Consider the following 10,994-nt stretch of genomic DNA (forward strand, 5'->3'; position numbering starts at 1 on the left):
GCCTGTCTCAAAAAACAAACAGACCCTAAAGCTCTGAAGAAAAAGATAATTACATTTTATTGAGATAGGCTATTGTAAGACAATCTTACAAGACTGACTAAATTTTCTCTTTCCTCTCTAATATTTCAGGGCATCAGGGAAGGGGCAATCTGAATCTTTTCTTCCTTTCTCTGTTTCCTGACCTCAAAGCATTTTTTGCACATGTTGTGCAGTAGTCTCTGAATATTTTTTTCCAAAGTCATTGCCATGGCTCCCTGCATGATACCAAAACCAACCAAAAGGATTAGACTTCACTTGGAGTATTGTACAAGTAGTCCTCAACTTACAACAATATATTTAGTGACCATTTGAAGTTACAATCTCTGGGCAGTGATATCAATTATGTCAAAAATCAACAGTTGCCTAGCCTCAGGGTTAAAAATCACATGACAAAATTCTTTAATCCATGGGGAGGATGGGGAAGGGGGGGAAGAAAGGACTTATGTATAAGAAGGGACTACAATTTTGTACTGATAGAGGGCAATCTATTATTCCAAGTGGCTCTTTAGTAGACAATAAAGCTTCTTACCCAAAACCATACAATGTCTTGAGCGTCGAGTTGAGCTCAAGAGCCTAAAAGTCAAGTTATATCAAGCTATGCCACCAAGGTTTCTGTGGGAAACTCTGCTGAGGTCTTGCCAATGAGTTGATAGCAACTACAATGATTGACTAGCAATAATAGGAATAAGAAAAAGAACTACTGTGTTTCCCCCAAAATAAGACCTGGTCTTGTTTTCTTTTGGGCCCCAAAATAAGCACCAGGTCTTATTTTCGGTGATATCTTTCCCGCTTACCTTAGGACAACCGTAGCCAGGCCCCCCACGCCTCGCCACCTGTCGCACCACCGTCTGACTTCTGCGACCGCTCACGGCCAGACTTCATGTGGCGCATCATGCCAGTGCCGCCACTGACTTGATTTTTCAAATTTAAGTCATATACTGTATGTATGTATATAAGTGTAGTGGATTTCTATCTCACTTTTCATCAGTTTCATAAACATGGAAGTTACATTTCATTCATATGAAGGTCATAATCATAATCTAATAATTGTAAGAAGAAAGAAGAAGAAACTCCAGGTTCAAAAGGTGAAGACTTAAGACTTAAGAATCATTAAAGGAAGACATCAAACTGAACCGCCAAGAGGAATGAAAATGACTCTTCCAAAATAACTTAACTTCTGATGTTTCTTTATTTACAGTCTGAGAGCCCAGCAAAGCATTTATGAGAAGGTTGTTCTGTGACATAAATTAGAAGGAAAGAGATGGAAAATCAGAAGAATACGCTGATGAATACACTGAAGTAATTGATATTAAGGCACAAACAGGCCAGCTTTTGACTCAGAAAAAAAGATAACAGTGATTCACAATCAACAAAATTTAATGGAAGTAAACAAGACCTATAAAAAGTCGAATTCTGTTAAACATACACACTTCAGGGGGGTCAGATAAGTTACTGGTTTATAAACTGCATAAGTAACAATATAAAATAAATATACTTTTATCAGGGATGGAGCAGTTCTCACCTCCATTGGTAGATAAAAATAATCATAATAAATATAAAAATAATCATAAAAATCTTATTTTATAATTGATACGGTGCTGACCACTGCTGTTATATATTACTTGCTCTTAGTTTTTATCTATCTATCTATCTATCTATCTATCTATCTATCTATCTATCTATCTATCTATCATCTAGCTATGGTAGCTAGCTATTTTATTATATATTAGCTCCTGGCTCTGCCAGATGGCTTGAGACCCAATGGGGAAGCTACATATTGAAAATGGTTGACCAATTAAAATTCAACCCTACCTTCCCATCTACCTGTGTCCAGCCTCCTTTTCTGCCATCTTGTGTACTGTACATGATTTTACCTGTTAATGTTTTTATTTGCTGCGTTTTTTTTAGAATGGATGATTATAATGTTTTTATATTAGAAGTCACCCAGCGTCATTGGATATGAGATGGGCAGCAAATAAATGTTATAGATAAATAAATTAAAATTAAAATTTACAAATACAGAAATAAAAGACTACAGTAATACTAAGATGGTCTAAAGTTTTCTAAATAATATTTTATTTTATTCAAACTATTAAAATTAATTAAATATTGAAAATTCTACCCTAAAAACTGGGATTGTCAGAATTTTCTTTCCTGATCATATGTACTACACAAGACAGTTTGGGCAGCAAAAGGCTGGCCTGGAGTAATTTTAGAGCCAAATCATGTAGTATTTATATATCAAGACCTGCATTTTGAATTGCACCCAAATCATATTAGTAATCAGTACGGAGCCCATGAACATCAATGTAACGTGTTCCTAATGGTTAAGCCCTGCCAATAATTGAGCTTCAGTAATAGTCAGTACAATTGGAGCTTCCCACTGGTCTTTTTTTTGCAATATAAGTAGTCCTTGTTTAGCAACTGCTTCGTTTAGTGACTCTTCACAGTTACAGTGGTGATGACAAAGTAACCGATCCTAACATTTATGACCTTTGTAGATCTGCAAAGCAAAGGAAAACTGAAGAAAGATCATAAGCACAGTGGAAGTTTCACTTAGTGACTGTATCACTTAATGACTGAATTGCTGATCCCAATTGTTGCTAAATAAGGGGTATCTTCAGTCTGCACACCTGGAGATAAGAGCATGAATTACTTGTGCAAGATCCTTCATTTCCAGGGATAGCAGCTACTGATCCCCAGCCAAAGTTTGATAGAATAGAAAATAAAGCAGACTTTTGTATTTCTGCAGAAGAGAAAACAGAGAATTAAAGCTGTGTGGGAAAAACAATAAAAGGAAGGAAAGGAAAATTTCTCATTCCTATTTCTGCACTCCACATACTATTTTCAGAAGGCAACTTCATTTTTGTTTACTTTTAAGGACATTAAGATGGCATGCACCCATACAGCTTATCTCTTAACTTCAAGTAGAATGGAATATCTTTGGAAATTTCTGCTGATGTTTTCAGCATCAGACTGACTGCTGTTAAAAGGAACGAGATGAATGGTTATTGTAAAAGGTAGAAAGCTGGCACTTAAGACTAAAAAAGGCAAGAAAGAATCCTTAACAACTTAAAAGATTCGTAAACTTTTCAGCTCCAAGCCATGACTCTTGCTACGACATCTCAGGAGCTCATACGTAGAACAGTGGTGCAAAAAAAATGCCTCAAATGAATGGATAAATAATGAAAAAGCATAGATTAGAAATGCATTAATTCTCATGCGAAACCTGAAGAGGGCTGCCAAGTGTTATCAGAGTCTGCTTTATGAAGTAGGAAGGATAGAAACTGATGCCAAAAAAAAAAAAAAAAAAGCTGGAAGAGCTTAGCCTTTAAGGTATCATTTTTATGGTTGCCACTTAACAGTTTCCAAGGGCAGAGTGCTTTCATTTATGCTTTTAAATACATGTGAAACTCCTCCACGACCAATTAATAGCTGGAATATGCCATCATTAATTAGGTAAAATTATTTTGATGTTTTTCAATTGCTTAAAAAACATATGCATGTAAAGCCTAGCTACAAAGTAAGAGTAGTGTCTTCTTGGTGACTTTGTTTGTTTAAAAGCAAAAAAAAAAAAAAAAAAATTAGAATACGATTCCCAGTCACCAGGTGAGTCTGGAGGTGTCCCAAAAAGTCAAGAGAATAGACACAACCGTGTGGTCAAACTTCTGCTCTCTTTTTACATGGATTCCCTGTATTCTGCCAGTTCCAGCTTTTCAATTTTCTTTTGAAAATTGAGCTTAGAAAAAGGAGGGATGGCAAATGGACAGTGCCCTCCTATCAAATGACTGGACTGCTAATATTTTACCTTCTTGAAGCATTCATGCATGGAGACTGAGAAGGTCTGGGTTTATTTCAGTAACATGTTTTGGTTAGCACTGCTTTAAAAAGTCACACGGACGTATGACGGTATAACATCACCATTAGAAGAAAAGTTGCTTCAAATCACCTGCGAAACATCTGATTATTCTTATAGTATGTCAGGTGAAACCAGGGGTGAAATGCTCCCGGTTTGGACCGGATCGCCCAATCTAGTAGCAATGGAGGCGGGTGGTTTGGAGGACCGTTAGCAAAAATCCCTGGCCCCCCCATGCCCAGCTGAGCCACGTGATCATTAGAGGCATTTTTTCTTTTAAATGCCTCTGACGATCCCAGCTGAGTTGCCTGATCGGCAGAGGCTTTTTTTTCCTTTTAAATGCCTCTGACGATCCAAGCTTAGTTGCCTGATCGGCAGAGGCTTTTAAAAGAAAAAAAGCCTCTGATGATCAGGCAACTCAGCTGGGATCGTCAGAGCCTGTTGAAAGCATTTATTTACAACCTCTTCGCCGAAGTGGTTGTAGAAAAAAATGGTTTTAAAAGTTAAAAAAAATTGGCCACACCCACGCAGTCACATTACCCCCCCACCAAGCCATGCCCACAGAACCGGTAGTAACAAATTTTAGATTTCACCACTGGGTGAAACCTTTAACTTCATTGTCCCAAAGTGCTTTTTCAAAAAGCAACTGGACTTTTTTTCCCCCTTTTCACTTCTCATCCAAGAAGTTTTCACTTCTCATCCAAGAAGTTTCCTGGATGAGAAGTGAAACATTTTCAAGGGAAAAAAAAAACCCAAAAGTCCAGTTGCCTTTTAAAAATTACCATTGGAGCAACCATGACCCAGATATTGAGACTCTCCATAGACTTTCAGCTTCATTGCATAAAGCATAATTCTTATTATGAATTGATTCATATTCCATTGCATTGGATCACCAGACAAGGAGACTTTTGCTGGTTGCACTTCTAGTTGGCTTATATTGTGCTATTATTATTTTTAAATGTGGAGGATTTCTTAATAGTTAAGGGGAAAAGGCAGAAAGCAAAAGGGAGAAGGTGAAGGAGGAGAAGAAGTTGTTTACATTGAGTGGGCTTGAGTACTCAAGACTAATCTCGCATTAGAGTGTAATTTCTGTACTGGATCAGATTAACTTTAATAGGGGGTGCAGATAAAGATCTCCCTTGAAACTGCTCTCACATACCATGAGAGAAAAGGAGCTTCAAACAGTTAGTCCCACAAAGAAATAGAGGAGAACCCAGCAGGATATGAGAATACCCAAGAAGCTTCTGCATTTACTGTTTTTCCCCATTTGTGTCCTTCTGTCTCTCCAGTGAGACTGCTGAGAGCCTTTGGAAATCCTCACACTGGTATGACTTGTGATAATGTCAGAGAGACCAGAGGATACCCTGCCATTGTTTGCAGCAGAATAGTAGGCTCACCTCTCTCCCAAGGCTCAGACCAGGGAGCTCCCCTTATCACTTCTGGGGCAAACCTATCAACAACAACAACATGGCATTGATAAAAATTACCACCAGCTAATTGCAAAAGGCAGCATCATTTGGAACAGCTTGCATCCTGTAACAATACCTTTGATATTATTAAATAATACCTGCCTATTCCAGGTCCTTTGACTCAATAGGTGAACAAAAATGTCAAATCCAACCTAAACATCTGGCTGACTTTACAACCAACCATAATTATAAATTATACATCCATGCTGCCCAGGTCTCAACAACTGCCTTATTATTATATAATTATGTTGTTACATTGTTATGGTATAATATTTTAATGTTATTATTATTATCCCATATTCCTACTTTCTACTCAATGTAGTAAGCGAGTCCCTTGGACTGCAAGGCGATCAAAGCAGTCAGTCCTAGAGGAGATCAACCCTGACTGCTCTTTAGAAGGCCAGATCCTGAAGATGAAACTGAAATACTTTGGCCACCTAATGAGAAGGAAGGACTCACTGGAAAAGAGCCTAATGCTGGAAAAGATTGAGGGCAAAAGAAGAAGGGGATGCCAGAGAATGAGGTAGCTGGATGGAATCACTGAAGCATTCAGCGTGAGTTTAAATGGACTCCGGGGGACGGTAGAGGAAAGTTGTCCATGGGGTCGCGATGGGTCGGACATGACTTCACAACTAACAACAACAACTCAATGTATTTCCAGACTGGGCAGAGGGCTGGACTAGATGATTTGTAATATCCCAATGATTCTATAATTCTACAGATCTCTATATTTCCATGACAAGAAAAGTGCTCAAAAATGCAGTAGCCACTGCAGTGAAGATTTCCGAGGAGTTTTTCCCACATCAACAACTCAGCAATTATACTCTCAATTGGCAAGGGCTGAACATTGGAGCTGAGGTTGATGGAAAGTTGGTTTGTCCCTACTGGTGATAGATAAAATAACAGAATAACAAAGTCAGAAGGGACCTCCTAGTCCAATCCTTGGTCAAGCAGGAGCCCTATATTATTTCAGACAAATGGGTGTCCAATCTCTTCTTAAAAACCTCCAGTGATGGAAAGTGAAATGAAACTAAGTTTAGCTTTTTCTCTATCCTATTTGGACACTTACATTGTTATCTTTCGGTCCCCCTGGAAATGACTTCAATGTCATGTACAGTAGATCAATTACTATTTTTGTATTTTAAACTTTATGACACATGTGTTTGGGATACCCAGGAATACAATATTTACTGCTGCAATGCTACTAGTTAGCTTCACAAATATATTATACATGTTCTAATAAAATTGTACAAGCTTTGCAAGCTAACCCAACCTGATAATTAAGCGATTGACAGTTCAATTATTATTATTATTAAATTTTCAGTAAATAACGATTGGCAGCATCCTTATCTGGATGAGAAATTCAATCATTTGCTTCTAGGAAAGTCCCAAAATGTCCTATCCCCCAGAGCATCCTCCTATATCATACACAAAAGATTCAGCTTTCTTGAGAGATCTATAATGATGGTTAAAGAGGAGGAAAAGAAAATGAAAGAAGGGTGACTTGCAGCAAAGTGGATGGACGCCATTACAGCAATAGTGGAAAACCTGAAGTGTCAGATTAAGGACAGATCGTCCTGGAGGTCTATATATGTTGGCACATCCTAAAAAAAATAATCAAATTTATACTAACACAAAGTTCATGATACTTCATGATATCTACTGCAGATACAGAAGACTGCAGTCCATATCTAACAGTTAACCCCCTACAGACACCAGTTCCTGCCTGTAAAGTCACAACTTGAACACATTGCTTGAGTCCAGACCAACCAGTTTCAAAAGGATGTAGTTGCCTCTGTCAGAAAAGACCACTTTGAATACTGTGGATCAGCAATTCATGTGAGTTTGTGCTTGAATCAAAGAACAGCTTCAGCAGCATTTATTCTAAGAAGAAATATAAAGTAAATACTACATTCAATCTTTTCTTTCCGCACTAAAGTTCACCTTCAGCCTTATTATGTAATATTCATTTACCAATTTCCTTCTCACAACCAGTCATAATGAAATCATTACTGGTTTTTTTATATAATATAGCCATCTATGTCCAGTATGGTGTAGATAAGAAATTCTGTCACTCCTATCATATTACATTAAAAGGGTGACACCATCTTATAGGTTATCTATTGGATTAATACCAGGGGTGAAAAGGTCCCAGTTTGGACTGTTTCGGCCGAACCGGTAGCGATGGCGGCAGGTGGTTCAGAGGCTCTGCCCACCTGCCCAGTCGTCGTTACTTCCTGGTTTTAACCAGGAAGTAACCTATTTTTTTACCCTCTTGCGCATGCACAGAGGGTCCATGTGTGCACGTGCACTTCCGAACTGGTTGGGAAGGTAAGTAGATTTCACCCCTGATTAATACATATGAATTAATAAACTTATGCCAAAGAAAGAAAATGGGAGGGGAGAGAGAGCGCATCCATTTTATCAATGATCTTTGCCATTAAAATGATAAGACAGGGCACAAAGAATGATCATCCCCTTAGTCATAAATTCCCAACCGACATCTTAAGCCTGTTGGGTTAGAAAAGAGAGATTCCCACTGTTAGTCAATTCTGATCATCATGTCAGTAAATCTAGAATTCTGCTAGGCACCAAATCAGTGATACTACTGGAAAACTAGGACAAAACCATCCATCAGAAATCTTCGATCACATCCCTGTGAATCCAGGAGGACTTTATGTGCTCTTATTCCCGGGAGAGTTACTTTTAAGAGCACCATAACTGTTAGGCTTTACTCTATCAAATAAAACATTCCCTGCAGTCCTGAAGTGTAATGTTTACTACCAATAAAAACACCCAAGATAACATGTTTAGCTTATGGATGGGAGGACAATTGATGTACATGCATTTTAGAAATCATAAATTTGCAACATTGAGAAAAAGATGTATTGTGCAACCAGTTAGGAAGCAGGTCAGAAAATTGCATGTAATATAATTGTATTCTAATTTGATTTGTCAGTGTTTGCATCAGATAGGGTATTATTAAAGATAAGGAATCAAACATATACAGTAGAAGAATGAATTTTACTGAAGAATAACTAAAATGGCTTCTTCAAAAGAAGTGGTTCACTTACTCTTCTGGATTTCTTTTGGGGTAATCAACAGAAAAGGTGAAAAAAAGGGAGGGCATTTGAACTTTCAAATAGGTTTTTTTTTTTGCAATGCCTCTCAATAAACATTCACTGTCAACACTCAACACCCCGTGGAATTAAAGAAAATATATGTTTATGGGCTAGCAACTTCCTTAAGAAACAGCAAGCAGACAGTAGGAAAAATGCATAAATGCGCAGTTTCACAGGGACCAATGTAGCTTCTTACTTGTTTATAAATGACCTGGAGTTAAGAATATGTTGCTAATTACATTACATTTCAATAATTGGGGATGGTAATGCAGAAGAAAAAAAAAAGATAGCAAGGGTCTTTAAAAGCATCTCTCCAAATTGGCTGAATGAATGGGCTTCAAAATGCCAAATGTAACTCAATGTAAGCAGGTGCAGAGTGATGCACATTGGCATATAAGGTCCAAATCTCACATAGGCGTTAATGGAGCTTTGAGTTGACAGCGAGTGGTCAGGAGGAGAATCTTGGAGTCATAGTGAAGAGCTGAATGCAAATGTCAATAGCATGTGTCTCTTCTGTAAAAAGTAATGCTAGGAAATATATTGAAAATAAAACTGCCAATGCAGTAACGACCTTATAAATTTTGTTGCAACCGGATTTGGAATACTGTGCAAGGTTCTGGCAACAGCAACTGAAAAAAGGATCCTGCAGACTTGTAAAAGTATGAACACAATTATTCCACTGCAAGGAAAGACTATAGGTAGTCCTCAATTTACAACCACAATTGAGCCCAAAGTTTATGTTGTTAAGTGAGAAATTTGTTAAGTGACTTTTGCCCTATTTTACGACTTTTCTTGCCATATTTGTTAAGTGAATCATTGCCGTTGTTAAATTAGTACCACGGTTGTTAAACGAACCTGGCTTCCCCGTGGACTTTGCTTATCAGAAGGTTGCAAAAGGCAATCACATGACCCCGGGACACTGCGATTGTCATGCATCCAAATATAAATAACGTGACCATGGGGATGTTATAAAGATTGTAAGTGTGAAAAATGGTCATAAATCACTTTTTTCAGTGAGGTTGTAACTTTGAAGAGTCACTAAATCAACTGTTGTAAGTCGAGGACTGTCTGTTCAGCAGTTGGGTTTTTAACATAGAGTAGCAATGGCTTAGGTGACCTGACAGAAGTGCAGAACAGGTAGTCCTCGACTCACAACAGTTCATTTAGTGATGATTCAAAGTTACAACAGCACTTCTAGTAAAGATAATGTATATTTGATTATCCATGTAATAACTGCAACTAGGACTGTATTTGCACAAAACTGGAAAAGTGAAGAGATTCCTACAGATGAGAATGTGATTAGGAAAATATTAGAATGTGCAGAAATGAATAGGTTAACACTTGCAATTAAAGAGAAGAAACAAACTGAATATTATAATGTATGGGAACTATTTTACCGATGGCTAGAGAATAAATATGAAACTTAGAAATAAAAGTAGGTTAGTGAAATATAGAAATAAGTTAAGAAGAGAATTGTTACAGTATTAGACATGCAATGTATATCAATATTAAGTTAAGAATAGATTAACAATGAATATGGCTGTGTAGGAATCTGTAGTTTGCATATGTGCAAGGATTTTCCTATCTTGGATGGCAAACCTCAGATAAGGAAGGTTACTTGCATGTAAGCGCCAGGAAATTACATTAGAAGATAAGACCCTAATTCTGTAAACAAGAGGAACAGGAGAAGAGGAAGTGGGATGTGTGTTAGATTTTAATTATAGCCAAATATTAGAAGTGCTTAAGCCAACAGTAATGATTAACCTATGATTTAAGTTACCTGGAAGATTCTGTGAGCCAATGGTATTCTGCCAAGTATGCTGTAACTTGAAAGTAACAAACTATATAATGTCACTATGTAAGACAATAAAGTTACCACATATATTCTCAACCTTTGTGTGTGTGGTCACTCAACAAGTGGCGCCTGAACAGGGACCCTTACTTCGTCCGGCAAGGATTTGGTGCACTGTCAACTCGTGTGGTATCTTCAACCTTTTAAAGGTTTCTGTAAGTATTCGTGGTTTCTTCAACCTTTTAAAGGTTTCTGTAAGTATGGGATCCTCGTTTTCTGAGGAACAAGAAAGAATGATGTATCACAATGCGGTCTCTTAAGGCTGGTCCAGGAGATTGCGAATCAGTGTTTATGGTATCCTGAAAAGGGGTCTTTAAGATTATCTGATTGGGAAAAAATTGAGAAAGTTTTATATGCTGAACCAAGAGCTAAGGTAGAGATTTTGCATGTATGGCATTTATGTAGATATGCAGTGGAAAAATTTGGAATTACTGAACTGTCTCTTTTAACTCCTCCACCTCCATGTTACTCCAATGCTGTTGTCTGTCCTCTTTCCTCCCCGGACTATCTGACTCTGCCTCCCTCAGATCCTACTGACACAAGTCAGATTACTAAACCTTTTAACTCTGCTGTTCTATCCTCTTTTCAAAAAATGGTGAAATCCTGTAAACAGGATTCCTCCATGCCTGGGACAGAACTTGCTGAATTATTGTCTG

This window comes from Pituophis catenifer, unplaced genomic scaffold (genome assembly GCF_029215685.1).
Source record: "Pituophis catenifer annectens isolate HBS135680 unplaced genomic scaffold, rPitCat1.0.hap2 SCAF_2, whole genome shotgun sequence".
NCBI lineage: Eukaryota > Metazoa > Chordata > Lepidosauria > Squamata > Colubridae > Pituophis > Pituophis catenifer.